Below are 23,605 nucleotides of genomic sequence, written 5' to 3' on the forward strand. Positions count from 1 at the left end.
TGTATTGATTTGGCACTCTGCTCTGAATGCCGCACTCGTGAAGCCATTTTGTGGAGACACGGGAAGAAGGAGAGAAACCTGTTTTAGGAGGGAAGAAGGAAGCAGCACAGAGTAGACTCTCTGGATTGATTCTCATGTCTTCCCTCTCACCATGCAAATAATTCCCAAGGAGGTCAAATCAGAGTCAGAAACCGCAGGTGAGCACTGACAATCGCTACTTTTTTTTCCCCCTCCAGAAAGATCCACAGGTCAGATTTAGGTGAAGCAAATTACATTTCTAAGGTCCTGAAAAGTCATGTCAACATGCTCACGTTTCTGAGGAACCACCACCTGATGTCGCAAAGCCCTTGGAAGACATGCAGTGCAACTTCCACAACTCCTAAATCCCCGTCTCAGAGATGATGTAAGTAGTTAGAAGCCCCAGTCTAAGTGAGCCCACGGGACATGGGGCCACACTGACCTTTTCAGTATTCTGTATTGTGACTTGCTAGAGTCATTTTACTCATTTCACTGTTTTACAGCTCCAGTGAGAGACAGAGCAGGGTGGAACAGCCATCCCAATCAAAATATGAAATGATGAAAGGTCAGAACAGTAAAGCACCCTGGAATATTTCAGGGAATACATTTGGGCATTAAAATTTAGACACATTCTCTGTGCCAAAGCCCATAATGAGAAAAGAAAATGGTAGCCTATAGATTCAGCTCTTGTAGGAGCCAAAACCAATTTTTTACGCAAATGCACAGACACGACACAAACTTGAATACGCAAAATGTGCAAGCCTGTCTACTCACGCAAATCGTGAAACAGAGTTTATGGAGCGAACTACAAAATAACTGAATGTGATAAGGGAGTTTTTTGTGCTTTTTTTAATATTCTGCCAGCTATAATGGAGAGAATAGTCCTTTGTGCCCCAGCTGGTCACTATCAGCCTAAAGCTTCAGTTATTCCCCACAAACAGGGAATAAAAATAATGATACAATTTTTCCTGCCACCTTTCGTCATTGCTATTTCTCTTCAGTCTGGGAGAGCTGCATATCACCCGTATGTAGTGCCATGACTCCATTTGGGCTTCCAGGTACTGTTGCTTTGCAAATTAATAACAAGAAAACTGATATTTATTTACCAGAAATGTTCTTCAATAAGTTAAGCAAGCTAATACCAGAGCTCAAGATGAGCTTGTGAATTGATGCATAAAAAATAATCTAATCTTGGCAAATTAGGTAATAAAGAGCAGTACTGACTATGTTTTAGATATCCTGTTTGATAATCTGCATTAAAACTAACTATTTCAGCCTGATACATCTGCAGCAAGTTCACCTTCTTACAATTTCCCTTTTGAAACAATCACAAGCCAGTGTAAATAAACAGTAAGGCAACTCTGATAAGAATTTTATTGATTTACTTTTCAGTTCTCTGAAGCCCGTGTTAATTCAAGTATTTCTATGTAAGGCTAATTTTTGAAGCCTTTGTGCCAAGCAGCTTCAAGTTTCTTACAATCCCTGCAAATTTAATTTCAGAATTGGGGATGTTGTTGATACTAGAATATCTTATTAGCAATAAAAGTATATTACCTATAATTGAATAGCTTCTCAATTAACAAGTTGGAGAGCCAGCAAAAACAACCAATTCCCTCTGATGCATCCACAGCAGGAGGCATTTGAATTACCAGCGAGTCAATTAGCATACTTCTACCCAAATGATAAATAAGTACATAAAACGCACAAGATTGAAATAAGCAAATATTAGCTCCATATAAAACGAACGCAGGAAAACTTTAACAATACAGGGAAGAGTACGGTTCAATATACGATTTCTGTCTGAAACACATCCAAAGCAGATGGTAGACGCAAAGGGAGAAGACATGAGCATTACTCGGTCCTCGCTGAAGCCCAGTTGTGGGAGGAGCACACCAAGGAAGGCAGCAGCAAGCTGCAGAGGAACTGATCAACTCCTGGTCAGCAACAAAGGATCAGATCTTCTCAATCCGTTGGAGTTAACCAACCACCTTGTCTTTAATTTCCAGCAGCGCTTCACCAAATGAAATTCTGCCCCAGGGAATTTGCACTGAAATTAATAACGCTACAGAGCTGTTTAAGCACAGAGAGCGAGAGCTAATCCTGAGATACTGATGTTTTGTTCGTACAGATTCCTTTCACAATATTAACTCCCAAGTGTTTCCATTTGAAGAAATATATCTCCGGCATTTCAAAAGTCAGCTCTCATCTATTGGAGCTAAATACGCGAGGTCTTTTCATGAGTGGTGGGTAATTGGGTAATTCTAATTGCAAATAAGAATCTTTTCCTTCTTGGAAAACAGGTTTAAGTTTGTGTAAGGTAATGAAGCAGGGGTCTGAAGATCAGTCGCGGAACAAATTGCATTAAGTGAAATCAGGCAGTTGTCTGTTCCGATTTCTTTCCCTGAAAAAGCTTTATGACACGCGGCCCCCACTGCTGATGGACCGTTACTATCTTTCTCGTCCTATGAAGAGACAAAAATTATGTGATTAAGGAAAAATATTACAATCAACTTCCATTCATTCATCTCTCCAAAACTGATGGTACTTCATCCCGATTTTAAGTCCCTTTCGATAAATAACATGGAAACAGAAATGGGAAGGTTGTTGCTATGTAACTTACAGCATTGAAATGTATGAGACACGGTGACCTTAGCCTCTGGAGATGATGTGCAAACTATTTATATGCACAGCTGTACAAATTGCCAGAGTTTAATGTTAAATTCCATGGAAAATCATCTCTGCAGTTCTGCTTTTGAGGAAAGGACAAGGTTTAAATATTTAATAGGCTTTCTCACTGTGCAAGCATTTTTGGTATTACATAAGTGAGCAGCATAGATTCTTTTTCAAGGCTCTGGCTTCAAGCATTTGACAAGCTCTCCTATAACAAGAGTGACAATGACAGAGGTTTATCAAATCAGAAGCAGCAAAAGGTAACAAAAGAACCTTTGGGAGGTGCAACAAAATCCCTATGCCACGTGTTTTTTTGCAGGACAACTTGCAGCAGTTTGCAGAGAGCAGCGGCAGAGTCTGGAATTAGACCGAGAACGTTGAGTGGTTTATTTCATTCCTTTCCCATTGCAAAACTCTCTCCTAGGAAGCAGAACACAGAAGCAGGATCCAGCAGGAGTCCGAGCCTTTACTCCCAGCGAAACCACTCTGAAAGCCCAAAGAAGATTCTGTCTGGCCCAGGAGCCCAGGCCTGTCTGTTCCAAAAAATCAAATGCCCTGTCACTTCGACTTCTGCTTTCCCAGCACTGGGGGAAGCTCATCAACAACTATTAAAGGACTTTCGGAGCCTACAAGCATTTTGTGCAGCAAGTACACCTGAGTTATGCTTAAGCATTCACACAGTTAATTTCTTTCCTTTGGGGCCTTTTGATTTATATCACAAATATTTAATATGTTGTATGTGCTACTTCATTGTTGTCCACAAAGTCAACAGAACACAAGCTGAGGCAGTATTCTGTAAACAGAGATAATGCATTTTCCTCGAGACTTAACAACATGGAAAAATGAGAAACCTCGCTACAGGGTTAATGAGCACGCTTCCTGCAGGCTCTGCAGCTCTGGCCTTTCAGTGGCAAGCACTCTATCTGTGTATCAGTGCAATAATAAAAAACCGGGAGATGGGTAATAAGATCTATGTCTTCCTTCCGCTGTTTTGTCTTTGCTGAGGCTGTGCTGTGGAGGTTGGACGATGTGAAAATTGCCTCTGTCTTGTGTTGCATCTCAGCCCTGAGCCGAGGTTCAGTAATAAAGTTTGGGAAAGTTTTTTTTTTGGTTACATGTTTGCTTTTTTCTTTTAAGTTCAGAAGGGTTTCTAACTTTTTAGAAATAAAAGAATGTTTAAATCCAACTTTAAAATGTTACCCTATTTTTACGGATTGAGAATTCTATTCCCCTTTGTTTCAGGATGAAAGAAATAGCTTATTGCAGTAGTGTGGGTAAGCGGTGGTCAGACTGAATTATTGTGATTTGGTCACCGATTCAGAGTCCCCCGGAGCACTGACCGAGGCTGACAATCTTTGAGGTGCAGCTTTTCCTCTCCCTCTGAAGTAAAACAGTACATTCTCTGGGTTTTTTGTCTCTAGTCCAGAAGGTACTCCAGTTTGCCTTTTTTGCCCTCACATCTTACAATCCAGGAGAAATTACATTAGATCCGCACCATTCCCAAGAAAGCCCGAGGCTGTAGGAAGCAGTAAGGTGAACCCGTCGGTGCCAGTTCTACTTTTGAGTCAGCACCATATCAATTACCAAGCATGACTGTATGGTTTGATGGATGATAAAATAAAGCTTCAGGCAACAAATGTGGGGTATGATCTAGATCATACGGGATCATTCCAGATCCCACAGCACTACTTGTTTGCATCAGACTATTCATCTTGGTGCCCTGGATCAATCTGTGCTCAACTCTTTCAGGGTAAGATCCCCTATGTACTTTCTGACATTGTATTCTTTAAGGTCCCTTCCAGCCTATGTCATTCTATGATTCTGTGATTCTTCATCTCCTGCATTCGGCTGTTGTGTGGGAGCATTATCTTGTTAAAAGCCTGCAGTGTTACCTCAAAGGGACTTTTCCTCCAGTGGCTTACAAAATACTGCAAAGTTTTTAATCACTACATTAAACAGACCCTTACCTCAAAAATTGGTTGTTTTTTACAGTGTTAAACAGAAATGAATATGAATGTTTATTTCCACAAAAAAGTTATTTGAGGGAACTGTAATAGAAAAAAATAAACCAGGCCCTTTTCTGCATGAGTTTCTATGTAAATGAAAGCACCACTTCCTAAAAAAAATTCAACAAAAATTTCAGGCAGCTATAATTAAAAATACAAAGCCCTCAGCATATTATGAATCTTTATGTGCTGTTGAAGCCTTCTGTAAGATTTAAAAATAGGCTATAAGTTATGCATAATTCTTTGTGTAGGTCCTTGGAATTGGACAGTGATTTATACTACCTGAAAGTTTGACCTGAGAAAATATTCTCAAACAACAGAGGGAGGTTTAATGCTTGACTCGAAAAAAACGCCGCAAAACCAAGCATGCTTCATTGTTGTAAGGTTGGTCTAAATAAAAGGTATTTAGGCAACCAAACACACCAGAAAAAGGAAAGGCAACACTTAAACTTGCTTTTAATTTGCATATCCAGAGCTACTCCATATTCGCGACAAATAATTCAGGGCTGCAGGCACTGAGCACAGTACTTCATAGGAAGACGGGGATGTTTATTACCAGTGCTGAAGGATATAAAGTTATTTGAAAGGTACATACTTCATTCTTTTTTCAGGCAACAGGGATTTATATTGCTTATTTATTCTCGTAGTCTGGCCAGATGAATCATTCTTGAGGAAAAATTTAAATGATTCAGGATTACTGGTTCTAGTGGTATAGTCAAAAGGAGTTGGGGGATTTCACCCAACACTGTTAGAAACATACGGGAATATAACGAGGAGCAAAGTGTTTCAGATTTTTTTGGTAATCACATAACATTTGCTGGCTGTTATACCGCAGGATTGGAAAAACAATAGTTTTTTTTAAGAGTAGTGGTTGCATTATGAGCAGTAAGTTCGATTTTCAAAAGCCGATGGGCATTTAAGAATATATATCCTGCTGATTTTTAGCAGAGTTTAAACTATCAAATCACATCAACACTTTTGAGATTGCCATGCTTAAGCTCTGAAGTGCCTATCTTATAACTTAGGCTTTCAGGAGCCAGATGATTTTTTTTTTCTGTATTTAGACAATTAGAGACACAGACAGTCACTAATGGAATTTTCAGAAGTTTTTAAGTAGATTAATTTGTCTTGAATCAATGACTATTAAATCCTAGAATGTATTGAAAACCCTGTAGATACCCAAATGCTGTTTTGAGGGTTTTTTTGTTGGTTTTGTTGCTTTTTTTTGTTGGTTGTGCTACTGATTCTGAGCACAGCTCCCACTGCAACCACCCTCAGATCAATAAGGTTCCTCACGCAGCAAAGCAGCCCGGCAGAATTTGGCCAGTGTTGCTCTTTACAAGGATTTGAGTGATTTACTATCACCGACACACACCCCCCGAGACACCCATAATCAGCACTCCTGATCATATTGATTTCAGGACAATTACACCCCATCTGATCAAGCAGTTATGATTCCACTGGATTGTTATCAATTCCGGATCTGATGGTTGATATGGAACTACATCCTCGACTATAAATAAAATCAGAAAGGCTTATCTAACTGCAGGGTAGCTACCTCAGGTGGCACGACACCTGGAGCAGTTTTTTTCAAAGTAGTATTCGATTTGAGAAAGCTCTGTTATGTGCATCCAATATCTTGCAAAATGGGCAAAATTTAGTCCAATAGTTGCTATTGTGCCTTATGTGAAAGGTATGAGAGGTATCAGTGGACTTCAGTCAGATAAACCAGGAGGTGGTGGTGTGGGGAAGTGAAAGCATTACTGTATTAATACATTTAGCCCATTACAGGTTGTTTTTTGACCTAGACATTCCAAACCCAAGTTTCCAGTGTGGAGAATTTGATATTGAGCTCTCCACCGTTTAATCACATTTCTGTTCACAACCCACTTACAATGACGACTCACCTTGTATTGAACATAACCTAATGCTATTATACTTGGAGGATCAAGTGCAGCTGAAACACCAACTTCATTAGTTCTGCAACGCTACCTGCGAGGTGTACTGCCTGCAGCCCGACAGAAGGTGGTCATGTGTGAAGGAACAAGGTTAAAACCAAACCACAGCATGGAGGGAAGCTGCAGAGCCAGAAGTGATTGTGTATACACAAGATAAAAGCAGGTAGTACTAGCTCATGTGCGTCAGGGTTTATATGAGCTTTTCCACTCCAGACAAACAGAAGTAAAGACGTTAGGAGAAAAGCATACCCTGCGAGCGCGAGGGGAAACTGAATTCCTAGCACAAAAGCAAGAGCTGAGGGAACAGACCTTCCTGACCCTCATAACAAAGATCTGGAGCTAATAACATTTTTGCAACACTTGGCCAAGTTGATCAGAAATCTTGTGAAAAGGTTATAAAGCAGCCTGCGGGGCCCGCAGCAGTCGCACGACGCCAAGGCCTAATCAGCTCGATCTTCTCGCTCTAAGGCATCAGCCTTGTGGGTCTGACTCCCCTGGTATCTGTTTTGCACTGATGGGTCCTAGTGCACTAATCCCTGGGTTTATGGAATAGTAGACCCAAACCTGACCTCTTCAAAGAATTTCATTTGTCCCGACAAAATCTCTTCATAATTGCCAGATCCTTCACTGATCCCAGCCCATATTAGAATTTTGAATACAGCAGAAGTGTTTTCATTCAAGTGGAAAGAGATGACTGGGTGTGAGATTGCAAAGTGCTTCTGTGCAGATGACTGAAGATGCTGCCCAGCTGCCATTCCTGCATACTTGTAAGGAAGTTTTTATTTTTCCTTGCACAATCTGAAGAGCAGTCATGGTTAGAGGATTGAATAATAGTAGTATGTCTTCTGAGGAAGTACTGTATCTAATAAAATTTGACCATAGAGAAAGGAATTAAGTGGAAATACTCTGATAATCAGTTAAGTAAATAGATGCTTTTCTTGGAGTATCTGCAGAACAAAATGGTTTTCACCAGTCTGTAATAACTTAAAGAACTAAAGAACAACATTACTTTGGAAAAGGCAGATGAGAGCTACCAGACTGGCCCACTTCATACTGAGAGGCTCTATTTCCAATCCCTCTCCCTTTTGCTTCCCATTAGTCACTGGTCCTTAGTCCACACTGAGCATTACTAGCCTTACTGAGAAAAAGAAGCAAAGAATCAATCTCATTGTAGAGTCAATTCATGGTCATATTTTATCTCAGCAACATTCCTGGAACATAACAGCCCCATCTGTGAAAAAGACAGGCAATGCAAATAAACGCAAGCTGTGATCCTCCCGTACTTTGGGTCCTGTCTCTACAAAGCTATTGCAGCACAGGGAGAAAGATCCACAATAAATTTGTATATGCAAATAGGAAATTTTAAAATGGGCATTGAGACCCTAGTTCAGAAAAATTTCCTTATTCAAGTGTTCTTGAGTCACTTGTCCATTCCATAAGCAGACTGCAAGATTACAGTCTTTCGACAGCATCTTCTCTGGTTTGTTTTCCTCTGTAGCTTCAAAGTGTGGGGCAAAGTTAGCCTTGTTATACAAATGCTCTTACTTTTTCCATCAGATCTTTTTGTCTGATCCTTTTTGGCTCCTATTCAGCAAACATGCCAGATGTTGTAATTTGCACCTGTTTGGGTAGTGTTTGAAAAGCCCAGTTATTTTTAGGTTAACAGAAGGAAACATGTCTTTAGTGTCTTTGATGAATTTCATGAACTTTTCCCACTTTATTAACCCTTCCAGCTGGTTGGTCCCCAAAAGCAGAAATCCATCACTGACATGGGGCAGGCCAAAGCAAAAGCAGTAAGTGTTGTACCAACAAGGGGTTTAGCCAGTTTATACGAGCTGAGTACAGTCTTAATACACCATCTTAAATGTTCATAAAATCTTGACACGTGCTGTCACCTCACAGACCCGGACTAGAAAATAGGAAGCAATGCATGGTTCTCACTAAACATTTTCACCTTCTCTCAATGTACAAGTGAAGTTCTTTGCTCCAGCACCAGCCGGAGGTGAGAAATCAGGTCTTTTTCTTTGGAGAACAGCAGCAGAGACACTAAAACAAACCTCGTCCCGAGGGAGGAGCTCCTTACAATTGCTTCCCTGTTCTGGAAGGTGGAGAGGCTCAGATGAACGGGTATAATTGCTCCCCTTGCCTCAAAACTGATGTTTTGAGCTGGTGCTTTAGAAGATTTATCACACCTCTGCCCAGGTTAGCAGCTCACAATCTAACCTCCTTTGCTCTGTTGCTTTGCTGAGCTAATGAAAAATGCTTCTTTGGGATGTTGCTAAAAGTCGCCAAGTAGAAACGTGAGACATACGTAAGAAGCTGGATTATTTATTAGAAACAAATAGCTAAATGACTTTGGGCTGGAACCCTCATATGGCATGACATCGTTCCTGCCTAAGCATTTAAACTTTGCCATGAACTCACATCTGTTGTCAAGTTGCCTTTTCCTCTTTTAATACCAGCAAGAATGAACTGGAAAAAGTTATCTCATGGCTGTGGAGAAATCAATTGAATGTTAACAAATGCCACTATATTACTTAAACAGAAGATAAGAATTCGAAAGCTATCTTTCAAGAAAAAAGCAGAGAGCCTGTCTTTGGCTTAGAGAAATGCTCATCAGCAAAGCCTTTTCTTCACAACTGCCCAGTTTTCTAATGACCTTTAACGCTGATTCATCATACAGGGCTCACACTCGTATTTGGCTGGCTTCATGCAGCTGTATGTTCTCAGGGAGGTGACCTTGCCCCTTCTAAGATTCAGAGCTATTTTATTTTAATGAGCAGAGATGGTGACTTTTCAGGTGGGAGTGTTGCTCCTATAGCAATTGCTCAGGTAGTCAAGAGATTAACAGGAGAGAGAGAAAAAAATGAAATCTGCTGCTGGGCCCTGAATAGGAAATGATCTGTGAGTAAATTGAACAAGCTGGGATGCAGTAAATAGGCAATTAACATTCCTTTTGGCAAATGTGCACCTGTCAGAGCCAGAATGCTAAAAAAAGAAACAAAGGGGAAACATCTCTTAAACGAGGCCAGAGACAAAGAGGACCCTGTGTATGCTCCTCTTACTGACTTTATCAGCCTCCTGGCTGCATGGCAGCAGCAAAAAGTATTTACTAATCGAGGCCTGCGAATGTACCCGTTGTGCAAAATCTGTGGAAGATACTAAAACAGAAAACAAACCTGATCTCCTTATGCTGCATCTGAACTTCTCTCCGGTGAGTTTTCCCTAAGATTCCATGGGTGACGCCTGACCAAAGCAGCACTGGGTTCAGTCCAGCAGTCCTGCTTCTCCTGAGTTATTTCCAGGGTTGACTGACAGAAAATCTGAACTTGTGCAAATTGTGTTGACCTCTCTCACAGCGTAGATGAACATGAAAGCTTTCCTCGCAGCCTGTACACATTAGAAATGCAAAACCTAATTAGGACTGAAAGACTGCTGCCATCGGTTCCTATACACTTGGCATCAAGGCTGTAACTGTAAACAAGGAAACTATTTACATAAATGCCTGGTAGGGAGAGCTACTCTCAAACAGGCATTCTCCAAGCTCTTCACCAGCAAGAGAACTTTATTTTTCTTAATTTCCTTAATAATAAATATATCTTAAAATAAAGTTGGTGTAGGGCAAGAGTAGAAGAATTGTGAATGGTTAATTTTTCAAGGTTTTCCTTTGGCACACCAAAATGCTTTAGAAGAGAACCTGCTCTATTTCAAGTTCTTGCACCCACATAAATAGCAAACAAGTGTAATGACATACAGAAAACCTGGCTCAGTTGGGCTTCTGCCTTTCGTCTGCAGAATTTGAGCATAAGAGGAGAAATCTGAAGTCATATGAAACGCGTGGCTTCTGGGATCCAAACAGCAACACTAGTTTGATCTTGGGTCCGTACAGCAAAAAAAATTGTAAGTTAGGGAGGAAAATGGGTTTGATTTGTCTTGAAATTTCCAGAAAAGCAAAGAATGTTTATTTACTTGTTTTGTTTGGCCTGTTTGCTGGGTAGTTGTGGTTGGTTTTTTTTTGAAGCATAGAACTGCCAACATAGCATAGGGATAAAATTAGAGCCTTCATCACTTACAAGTCTGTCTCATTTCCTAAGCGAACCAGCTCTGTCAGAGACAAGAATGTTCCGTTTACCTCCTGGACTGGGGTGAGAGAAATATTGTACAATAAGAAATTTAAGTGGCAACAAAAGCAAGCAGAGCAGGAAAGTGCAAAGGAGTCTAGCAGGGGGAAAAAAAGGCAAAATACAAGGATGCAGTGATCATGACCTGTTTTCATTCAGTGTTTTCCAATTAAAGTGATTTTTCTTAGGAGAAAACCTTCTCTGCAGAACACATTAATTTCTTCTCAGTGTTCTGTGAAGGAAAATTGAAAACCTGCATGGTAAAATTTTCCTTCATGGTAAAATTACAACCACTTTCTCCCCCTCAAAAAATGACAAAACAGTCACTCGCCTGTTTTTAAATCCATTTTCCTTTCACTTTTACTGAGATAAGTAGCAATGTTGTCATGATTTGAGATGTGGGGATTTTCCCCGCTCTCCAAAGATTTCTACTTAACCCTGACCAGCTCCTCTCGTCGTGATCATGTAATTTCTGTTTCTCAGTAGAAAAAATGAAAACCTTTATGAAGGTACCCCCTAATTGTCAGATACAATCGATGAACTCAATGTTTCCTAAAAGCCCATTTAGAACAAAATCCTGCTTTAAGGCTATGCTCCATGCATTTCAAACTCGTTTCCCCGCAGAAAGGTGAATTTTCTCCTCATCATGTATCTACCCAGTCTTATGGTCATCCATTTCACAAGCACAAAGAAATGAGTTAAAGCGGAGAGAAAACGGGTGCATTTACAGGACCGTCTTGCCTTTTCACAGCTTGTTACCTCCTCTTCCCCTGTGCTTGGGCATTAAGTCTGTTAACAGCGAAAGGAATTTTTTGTCTTGAATTAGTGTGAATCATTCTGCCAGAGAATAGTATAACTACCAGTAATTTTCAAATCAATTTGCACAACATTTCACTTTTTTATGCAGTGCCATGTTGCTGTTCCACCCGACTGCATTCCTTACGTACATCCTTAAAATTCGAAGTTTTCATCTCTATGAAGCTCCTATTTCCTGTGGTTATATATTGCAATATCCCCTTTTCATCAGCTGCTTTAACTGTTCGTTTGCATTAGATTCTTGGCTACCACAAAGGCTTTTCTGAAATAAAAGATCTGATGGATCCTGGAAGCCAATTTCCTTCGGGAGTAGTAGCTTATACTTGTCTTTCCAGGTACTATCAGGACTTTTAAAACCATAACATCTGTATTTGCAGGCACAATTGCCGTGATTACAGCTACACAGAAGAGAGAGAAGCTAAGAAAACTAAACCCAGGTTTCTTATATTCTGGCCCATCATCTTAGCCATGGACTTCCCTTTTCCACCCCTTCCACTGCACCATCCTTCCACTCCCCACAGATAAATTAATGTTTCCAAAGCTACAGAGTGAATCAAAAGCTGAAGTGGAATTAGAGTCTGCGATTACTGGTTTGTACTCAAAAGTCTTAGTTTCTAGACCATGCAAATAGCTTCCATACAGAAGCTTGACTAATACCATGGAGAAAACTAACTGACAGGGCTCATCTATTGAGTAGACATCCAAGTGGCAGCATTTCTGCTGCTAAATCATTGGGAGTGTAAAATTCCAGCTGGTAAACTTTAAAAAGAGAGTGAAGCCACAAAAAGCCTTTGCCATGAAAATGCTTCTCAAGCACATTTCACTGACTGAATTGAGGGATGTGTCAATCTCGACTATTTACATGCTCAGACAGCCTTTTCACTGCAGAACCTTCTACCCAGCACAATTCATGGGTGCCAGCAAACGTAACTGCCTCGGGAACTCCAGTTCAGCATAACAGGGTCTTGCTTCTTTTCCTAAGCCGTTTTTAGCACTGACGTGCCCTGCTCACCAAGAGACAGCTGCACTTAGAAGGAGCACAGTTTATGAGCCTATGTTTACCTGTAACTCTCATTAGGACTACTCAGAAAACAGCAGGAAAAACTCTTTTCAGGGTCATGCCTGAGGTTCTCTCGCACATTGTAAATTGAAAATGGAGCCACAGCAGCTGCCAGCTTATGTGTGCCCAGCTTATCCTAATTGGGAAGTGAGGTGTACTTGCTTGAAAACACATTCAGCTCTGAACTAAATTTCGTTGCAGTATGACAGAGGACCAGATAGCCCATAAACCAGGGTGATGTAAGTTTGACCACTCCAGGCACTATGTGAGCTGGCTACAGCAGACTCAAGAGCAAGGATTTAGTGGCTGGGGCAGCAATCTGCATGAGCATATGTCTCCCTTCTCCCTTGAGGAAAACGTGGGAGCCCAGATAAGTATGTGTAACAGGCCACATCGACTTGAGCCAACTGGATACTGGAGCTTTTCCGGATGACTTTTCCATTTGGAATGCATTTCTGCATTTCTACAGACCGCTGCAGCCAGAAGGCATGCACTTCATCTTCTCATACTTTTTTAACTAGCAGAAGCCCACATAAATATGTTCAACCATACATTTATTACTACAAGGTTTTGATCTAGCCTAAAGAGCCTTGTGTAGACTGAGCTTCATAGCAGGATAAGGGGCTGGCCAGCATTGTGATTCAGATAGAGATACAGAAACAGCAGCTAAAGAACTCATTTGCATTTACAAACTCAAACTCGCAGACAGTATCAATGGCAATTCTGAGAATATCAACTAAGTTTCCTGATCCACTATCACAAGGCATAGACAAGACCATAGGAGGAATATTTCCTCTTTTCCACACACACTTTAGAGCAGTATAAACTTGACTGAGTGAAATGGAGTCACTCTCAATTTCAGATGTAAGCGGGAAAAGACTGAAGTCTGATTTATATACATTGAAGCAGAAATAAATTATTTTCCCCACATCAGGTTGTATTAAAAATTTAAATAAATTACTTGATGTTTTTAGACTACTTCACATACCTTGCCTGGAAGACATTAAGTCAAACACAAGCTAGTGGGACTTAGCAGAAGCACCAAGTATGTGAAAAATACTATGTGATACTAAAAATAAAAAATAGACTATATATAAACATCCCCTACACTTTTCCAGATCCATAAAGGAGAAAAAAAATCACGACCTCAAGAGCAATGACTGGATATAAGGTCTTCTCAAAATGGCATTAAGAAGGAGCAGAAGGAAGAAGCTTTCCTCACTTATTGTTTCCGAGCAAATGGTTCATCCAGAAAATCAAAATGCTTTCTGCCAAATCAAAATGGTTTTCCTGGTAGAAAGCACCAGGCAACAGTCACCCGGCATCACTCCCCCTCAAGTCTTCAGACAGGGGACACAACACACTAAAGATGTCAGGAAGATAGAACAAAATTAGCACATGGGAAAAACAAACAGGAGTTACTCATTATGAATTGTTAATAGGCTGTTTACTGCCAAACCTGTCACAGAAAACAGGAGTGCGTCTGCTAAGTCAATAATTTATTTCGGGCTATAGAATTTGAACGATAATTAACTAATGGGGGGAAAATTGAAAATATAGTTGAATTTGTGATGCTAGTGACAGTTTATGTGGGGAGTTCTGCAATAAAGAACAAGAAAGAAATCTACATAATCCCAGAGCAGCAAAAAGGCAAAGACTGTTGACAAATTGTCCTTTAATAAGGGGTGAGAGACTTCAGAGTAATCTGAAGGTGCTGCCAAAAAAGTCCTGCCTAGAGCTCTGTCATTGAATCAATTCAAACAAATAATCTTCTAAGTATCACCTAGGTCCCAAGCTAGAGACTTCATAACTCAGTTTATTTTTAGTAACTTATTTGCAGAGGTACAAATAAACCCCTTGTGTTTGGATAGTTGAAGAGGGAATTTATCTTACAAACTACTGTCAGAATCTTTCTCTTTGCCTCTACCTGAACTTAGACATCAAATATTTACTTTGAAGCGATCAGCTTTGGGAGAGACAGGAATCTCTCACATCACCCCTTCCACATCCATTTCAAGCCATGTCAGAAAATATTTATGGCATCATCTCGTACTGTAATTGCTTTAGTGACATCATATGCAAAACCACAAATGAGCCAAGAGAGGGATTTAGACACAGCTTGTTGCAATACTGCATTCACCCGAAAAAGGTGAAAATATCTGGGCAGTCCTACTTCCTTCTTTTAACCTTTAAAATTCTGTAAGTGTTGGTATTCACGCAAAACATAAGCGTGTCACTATCTACACATCACTCGCGTGCATGCATTTGTATAACGCACTTTGAGCAATCTGGGTGTATAAAGTGTGCATGTTACAGACTTGATCTGCAGATTAACCTGTACATATACTTCGTGTACAGCAGTTCTGTGTCAGACACGTATTTTTCCCTTTACATTAAAGCTTTCAGCTTTCTGCAGCGTGTGGCATTCAAAACTTCAGCAATATTATGAGTGTCAGAACTGTCAGGATGATTAACAAGAGGTATTTGAAAAGAAAACAGTAGGTAGTTAAGACCTGTTCTTAGAATATGATTTATGGAGGTATTTTATGACAGAAGCATGACTGAAACAAAAGCAGCACGCATTTCAAAATCTGAAACATCGTGCAGACAGCCTTCCTGGACCGAACCCCTGAACTGAGGAAGCATCACTGCACGAGAATTGATCCACAGTGACTTTGTTTCCTTGATGCAACACGGACAGACTCCAGCAGAAGCAGCCCCTGTACCTGCCTCAGCCCTTCCTGAGGTATAATTTCTCTTGATTGCGAAAGCATAGCTAAAGACATCCCACTGAACAAGCATAGACTGCAAGGTGTTTCTGGATCTGAGCTTTAACTCCTAGTCGTTTTCTCCTTCATTATACACTTCTGCCTCTGCTTGCCAGAAGCCCTGGGATATCCTGTATGTCATTTGCACCCTAACGCGAGGTGCAAGAGAAGGAAAGTAATAATAAAGAGGATTGGTTTGCTTGCAAATGCTGCTCCTCAGCTGAGACGTAACTACTCCATGGGAGTCAAAGGGCCACATATGCTGAACAGCAGAGACAACAGTTGTTTGGGAGAATTTCCTAGTTTTTTTGTTAAGCACGGGAAAAGGATGAATAAAAGGAAGAAGCCTCTGTGCTTAAAAACCCCGGGGAATTTAAGGAGATGGTCTGATGCAATTGTCTAAAACAGCTGTTAAAACATTTACCCTTATTCACATCTGTGTTCTCTTACTCCTTCTTTCTTTGTAGCTTTTGCCTCAAAGCATCATTTTGAAGGTTTTTTTTGTAGTTTTACATGTTTTAGCAAGGGACTCCGATTTACTGATCTTAAATTGCTCTTAAATGCAACTTCTGGGAGTAGGCTTCAAAACAATTCATGTACGTGTCCATTCTGAAAAAGTCAGTTACACCGGGCAAGCCCGTGCTATTGTTGCAGACCAGCAGGTGGCCATCTACCACATCTGGGTGCCACGCAACTTGCTCCAGACAGAGGCTGAAGAAGGAATCATCAGTTGTTAATGCTGAGGCCATAGCAATGGCATGTTGACAAGTGGAAAAAACACCAACTCCTGGGTTTATCTACATTGGGCAAAGCAAGGCAGAGGGACGAAAACCAGCATTTCAACAAGCAGCGTTCTAGAGGCAGGAGCAGAGCAGCAGTTCCTGTTCACAGCATCCGAGCAGTATCTCGCTGAGAAGAGGGGTCTCCTGCAGTACCTTTGGTTGAATTGCAGAAACGTTACTTTGGCCTCATTTGAAAGAGGCTCAGTTTGCCAGAGATTTTTGCTCTTGCTGGCAGAGACCAAAAGCACATGATCTCTCAGTGACTTGCCCCGTTCATGCTGGGATGCACGTCCAGCTTTCCTCCTCATGCCATTTTCCTCTATATTTTTTCACAGAATCATAAAATGCACTAGGTGGGAAAGAACTTTTAAAGGTAATACTAGCTGGAGTTGCCTGCTTTTAGGCCCAGATGCTTTGACCCAAGTTCTCTGCTCTTCTCTACCTCCTCTGTCTCTCCATCCTTTATTACTTAATGCAGGAACATAATGCACATTATGTGGTCCTTCTTTCTCTGTTGCCCTCTCCTGCTTTCCACTCTCCTGCCCCCTCCCCAGCATCCCTCCCTTCTTCCTGAACCTGTCATGTCTGCATCAAGAGTGCAATTGGAAAGGGGATCTCAGAGGAGCTACTTGTCAGATATGTCTACTTGGAGATCAGCTCTGCTGCTTAAATGTGGAAAGGAATGATTCCTGGGAGGAAATATTGCTATATTGCTGTTAAGCATAGTAACTTTATCCAGCTGGTGAATATGACAGAGATCTATCAAAATAAATAAGAAATAAATATTAAGCCATCAAACTTCACTAGTCCACTTGGGTAGCAAGGGAGAATAAGGCTCAGAATATAAAGGAGATTCATTTTTTAACAGAGAGCATCTATGTGCAAAAAAAGCTCAGAAAAATGGTCACAAACTGATTCTGAAATACCAACACGCTCTTAAGGCACCTCCATGTAACAGGCATGTAGAAGTTGATATGCGTTTTAACTACAGCTCAAATATAATTACAGTTTTAGATCATTAAGTGAGATGGATATCACAATATTACAACCCTGGAGCATCCAGGAAAAAAAAATCTGCACTAGCTGTCATTTAAATGTGACAGCTGACAGTTTACTGCCTTGTGTATAGATGGCAGCCCAGCCAGATCTCTGCAATTATTCTATATTTTACCTCAATTATAAAGATTAGCTTTCCTGTGGACTCGCTTTAATCTACACTCTCTGGACCAACACCTACTGGTGGCTTCAAAGAATCAGAAAATCCATACCTAGTACAGCGTTTTACAAAGGAAACTTAAAGGTGAACTTCCACATGAGCACTAGTGATTTTTCCACAAGTCTCCCACAGTATAACACTATTTTAAAGGTAACTGCTGATATCTTGACTTTCCTTCTATACTGCCAAACATGTTCTAGCCCATGCGCCCTTGTCTTTCGGAGCTCTGGGCAAGAGATCTCTGCAGAGAGGTCCAGAGAAGCTGTGGATGTTCATTTGCAGTGTATCTCTCTGACTTCAGAAGCTATCCAGCCATCCAGCCAGATGCCCATAAGAGAAAGATGAGCGAGAAACAAGTATTTGATTCTTCAAGTGGATAAAATGTCACTTCCTGCACCAAGAACATAAGAAAGAAAAGCAACAACCCATAAGACAAAGACATGTTGAAGGATAGGGAGAAGGAAAAAAAAAAAATTCTTTCTTTGGTCAGTAAACAAACCTAGAGAGAATAGGTTTTCAGTGTGTTGACAATGTTCTGGCAGTTCATTAATCCCGGCAAAATATCTCCAAAGTTACTGATGCATGGATTCCATTTTCAAATTTCTCATTAGTTCCTCTTTATGGATTAAATGCTGATGTTCACGAATGAGTGCACACAGCTTCAGCTGATGGATGTAATTGGGTTGTAATGGATTTTAGCTGCTGTTCTTTCTGATCCAGCCAATTTGAAATGCAGTATCAATGTATTCTCCCCATCTCTCTGTAGGGAATGAGAAATTGAAACCTACAAGACGAAATTTATCAACTTCCATAAAGTCCGCTCCAACCATCATAAAACTGTTAAACTTCTCATTATCATTCCACCACAGTTATTTCCCAAACTCTGGCCAGGCAGTCAAAATATTGAAGTGCATTTGAAATAAGTAGAGTTGATCCTTCAATATTCTGTATGTCCTCAACATTGATTTAGGTGCTGTAAATATTACCAGCACAGGATGACGTTAACATAGCAAAAGCCTAACAGCAGGAACATAAAGTGATATGAAAGGATTTAAAGGTTGAAGAACCTCCTTCCAATTTTTAATATATCTGTATCTCGATAGATAAATAGAGAGATGATTTGTTATCACTATGGGGCCAGTGTGTAATACACAGCTTTACACGGCCTCCTCCCTCCATAAACAGCACCTGCCTTGCTCTCAACTCTCATTGATTTAACCCAGCCTTGGCAAACCAGAGGAATATGGAATTCACTCAGACATACTGAGGATTTTTAAAGCCACTGAACTCACTGGCATGAATTTTCAGGAAGCTGAAAGCCCCAGTAATGCTAGGCATGCAGGGGCTCCAAAAAGTTGGAAACTGGGATGTCAATCCTCATTAGTGCAACAAATCATTTAGTGAAATGCGTAACTTCACAGTTATGTGCCTCGGGGAGGGAACAAAGAGAAAGAAGAACTTCCGTTGGTTCGGCACTAGTCAATGAAAGCAAACGTTGGCTACCCAACTCAAGGCTTTTTGAAATTTCACTTCTCAAAGTGTTTTTACTCACTAGTTGCCTTGCATCTTCATCTACTCAGAGAGAGACACCTTGAACAGTATCAGTCTTTTAGCCCGTCTGTCCTGTGACGGGCAACTCCATGGAAACCAAAGGTTAGAGCCAACTGAACTGGGTAAGAGGATCTGGGCAAATGGTCCCGCTCAAAGTTTTCTCTAATACACTCCACACATGACTGAAAAATGTCATTGTCGTATAATTTCTCTAAAAGCTGAAGGTGAGTAATGTTTCTTAAAACCAGGTTCAGATCTTCGTTTCCAGAGCCCCCACAAGTATAAGCATCCAGTTTTGAAGCCACAGCACTCTTTGCACATAAAACTGCAGGGTTCTGCTCTCTATGGGAGTGCTTAGCTTAAGAATGGATTTTCAAAGTTTGGCCAGCAGCATGATCTGAGCTGCCTTGGAAAATCTCATTACTGTACAAAATCATAAGCCTCTGCATATACAACCAGGTTCACACAGCATTTGCATGCTCCTTAAATTTGACATTAGGAAGAAAACCTATGAACAAGATCGAGCATTACAACAGACCCGCCCGGTCCCCAAACCAAAGCTGTTTCTTTTTTATTGACTTCAATTGCCTTTGCATCAGGCTCTATCAGCTGAACTCATTACAGCTTTCCAACTTGCCAACTATCTTCCCTATCAGCTGCTGCTATGACTGAATCCATCCTGTCTGCATCATTCTCTTTCAGATTCCAGGCCAAATTCAATAATGGTTGTAAGTGAAAACTTAATTATTGACTTCAGTGGAGTTGCTCATGCTTAGAACAGGAATGAATTTAACCTGCTCTGCCTATTACTAGCCACAGAATCCCAAACTAATTATAAAAGCCCAGTAAAACAGATTTTAAATTTCCTAGGTTTACTACTATTATTATTAGACTATTCATTTCCATTCTACAAGGTGTTTAAAGACTGGCAACTCAACTAAATCACACATCCAGGGCATGTTAGCATAAACTTTCTTACTCTGCCAGCTAAATACTCATCTGTCACTTTCTTGCATAGAAGTAGGACACCTGCTTGCTGGGCTTAGTTAAAACTTCCTAACTGATAATATTGCCTCTACCTTGAGAAAAGCAGAGATGAAATCGAGCTTGTGTGTGCAAGAAACCGAACATACACAGCTTTGGTATGTCCAGTTTTCCATTTCCTTTCCTACAAAATGTTTTAGTCTCTCCATGCACTTGTACCTGTAACAGGGCATACGTGAGCATCAACTTGACACAGGCTTTGTGTTTCCCTCTGGAGTGAGGATGTGCTTTAAACTGTGGGTGACTCAGCCTCCCCCTTCACCTCAGAGTCTGTCCAGCCTCTTCAGCTGAGTGGAGTGTCAGAGCAGGGCAGGGAGGAGAAAGGAAAGAGCTAGCTAAGATTAGTAGTAGCAGCTCTATCCTACAAGCACTCGGGAAGCAAGAATTGTTCAAGTGGCTGCGGCCAGTCTCCAGACACTACTCTTGAAGAGAGGAGATGGGGTTTTTTCCTGCACAAGGGCTGCTTCATTAACACCTGACAGGGCTGGAAACTACTGTGATAAAGACTCTGCGAAGGGCAAAGGGCTTGTCTTGCTGGCCCTGCAGGACAGATCCCTCACCGCCTCAGGAAGCTCCCAGGCTGCGAGCCTTCACCTGACCGAGACGCGGAGCACAGAGCCGTCGCGCTCAGGAGGAGCGTCAGCTCCCAAACGCGCTCCTGCCCTTCCCGTTCTTTAGATAGAGATTGTGACAAACATTTGCTTATGGCAAAACACTCATGCAATTTATTAAAACAAACAGCTTAGACAGCTGCCTCTACAGAAGATTATGATACAAATTAACTCAGTTCCTAAACCGTACACTCACTGAGGAACATCAAGCTTGAGCCTTCTGTAAAGCAGTAGAGTCTCACTGGCGATGGAGGCTTGGGTGCTACTAAAGCTGAGGTTGTCTAAGAAACCATCCGCTGCCTTGACTGCTATTTGAATACAAAGGCCTTCTCATTTATTATCACTAATACTTACTCTCTTCCAAAAACTCCTATATACTCTTAATTAAATGATCGCAGTCCTTTCGTAGATTATGCATAAATCTTCATTTGCTTTCTTTATTAGCATTCGATCTGGTTTTGTTAATCACATAAATGTTCCCCTCAGGCAGAAAAGCAATATAGTTCAAATGAAGCAGGGTTTTTTGTTAAGGATAGTCAATTTGATTAACATCACTGTCAATATGATGAATGAAAATTCTCTGAAATGAGTCGCCCAGTACCTTGAAATCATCAATGGAATATTCATGACATTAGGACACAAGTGATAAATTCAATTTGGAATCATGTTGGTCTGCCCAAAGTCTCCCTTAATTTGGGGAAATACAGATGCTTTGTCTTCAACATTTAAATCAAGTTCTCAAACCTTTTTATTCCCCTATCTGATACACAAGTCTTAATATTCCTATCTCAGCTTTTACCAAAATATTTTCCCCAGTTTCCATCAAGTTGCTGTCATGACTAAAGAGATCTCAGAAAGCCTGAATCTTAAGGCATCTGTGCTTGTTCCTCTGCTCAGTTCAGGAATACGTACTTGCATTATGAGTAGGAACAAAATTATTACTATTATCATTTTTTTCTTCCACATGAAGCATATTCCAAATGAAGTCTTTTGGCACTTTGGCAAACAAATAGCAAAAAGGAGGTAAAATAACAGGTCAAGTTTAGAACAGAAAATGGGTCTCAGGAGCTTTTGATATTCCCTTGCAAAGAGTAAAGACAAAGGGACGAAGTAGGTAGGTGGTGAAAGGTGGCGATTCTTGCACTTGCCCAGAGTAACGTTGCATTACTTTCAGTGAGACACTGCAAGTAATTAACAACCAAACAGGGAGGTCTTCTTCCCTTTTCCCTCCTCTTTTGTCTTTTTAATTAAATTATCTCCCAGTCTTAGTGATACTGCCATTATTTTACACAACATGCATTCATTAGAAATGCATTTACACTTATATCTTGATTTATCAGCTGTTCCCCTCATTTCCACACTCTGGATTAATATGCCTTGTGACAGAACCTACAGGACGAGTTCAGAGGAGTCTGTGAGAGAAGACAACATTAATAACCCCGGATGGAATCTATCAGAGCCTCTGTGCGCATGGGTATAATACACATGTATCCACACCTATGCAGCTAATTTGACTGAAGTCCTAGGCAGTGGATTCAATTCAAATTACATATTAATCATGCACTTCTAACTCCAGAACAAGCAAAGAAGAACAGGGTGGAGGACTTCAACCGCCTTTCAGCCTGCCTAGGAGCAAAGCTACAAGAAATTAATACCACAGAGAAGACTGGGGATGATGATGAACACCTGGTTTGGAAGCGAGTGTGATGAGGAACTGCCAGGATGTCTGCAAAACCTCATCACAGGTAGGCTCCCTGCACCTCACATTCCATCTGACAAGGTTATGTGGCCTTGAAATCAATTGACAGAGCAGGGAAGAACATTATTAGGCATCTGCAACCTCCAGACACTCTGCAGCGACGAGATTTTTTGGAGGGCAGAAATGACAGCTATGTAACAACAATATCTTATTGATACGGGCTTCCTGAGCAGTGATGGAAGAAAGGGTGAATGCTTCTGACAGCAAGCGACTGCAGCATATGTTAGAGGCTCGATGCAGCAAGCAAGGCTACAAATGAAGTGGCACAGGAAGAGACACGGACACAGCACATCACAGATAGAGACATAAGGAGGTCAAGCATCACTGTCTCAGGACGGTGGTGACATTTTGGCCTATACAAAGCAAGAACCATTTGTTATTATTTTGCGTAAGCCCATTAAGCACACTGGCTGCCTACGAGCAAAGCCATTTGTATTAAAATCATACCGACGATTCCATTGCTGAATGCTGCATTTGCTCTACAAGGTTATTAATTATGCAACCAAATTGACAAAGCTAATAGCATTCACCTGGCTGCAGGGGTATTAGACTGTAGAGTTACTAATCCACAGCTGCTTATGTGAGAAAGATCACACACACTGGGGCTGTTTGTTTTAAATAGATGAACAACAAGCATATAAACACATACACAATAGTGAACAGTGCTGAAAAAACAGACAGCGCACTTGTAGGTACCTTTCCATAAAATGCAGCAGAGGAATGTTAGGAAGCAAATTAGGAAATGCAATTAGCACGTGAAATCATCGCTACGGTGTGTTTTGACATTACCACATTTCAGTTTCACAAAATATTGGAAAGAACTATTGCATTAGTGATGGCATCAGGAGCATTAAAAAACGGGAGGAGAAAGAGCCCTACTCCTCCTCAGGCCTTTATTACTTGCTCAGGGCAATGGAACTGGAAATCCAAAGCACTGTTGTTTTAATCCAATCATTATGATTTAAATCATATCCACTTAATCAATGGATATATTTTCAAAACAATGTGTTGTTTATAACGAATACATATGGCGTGCACACAACTAAAGCTCCTCCCTATCAAAGCTGCAATTATCAAACCTCAGAAATCAAATTCGTATAAAGCCTCTCCTTTCATAGAATTCCTTTCCTGTCTGTCCTCTGTGCATAACAAACAGGTGGTCCTTTTCCTAATAGAAACAATTGTTGAAAGGAACTGGCACTATGACAATAAAGCTTTTATCGGG

The sequence above is a fragment of the Apaloderma vittatum genome, unplaced genomic scaffold (assembly GCF_000703405.1).
Source record: "Apaloderma vittatum isolate BGI_N311 unplaced genomic scaffold, ASM70340v1 scaffold16223, whole genome shotgun sequence".
NCBI lineage: Eukaryota > Metazoa > Chordata > Aves > Trogoniformes > Trogonidae > Apaloderma > Apaloderma vittatum.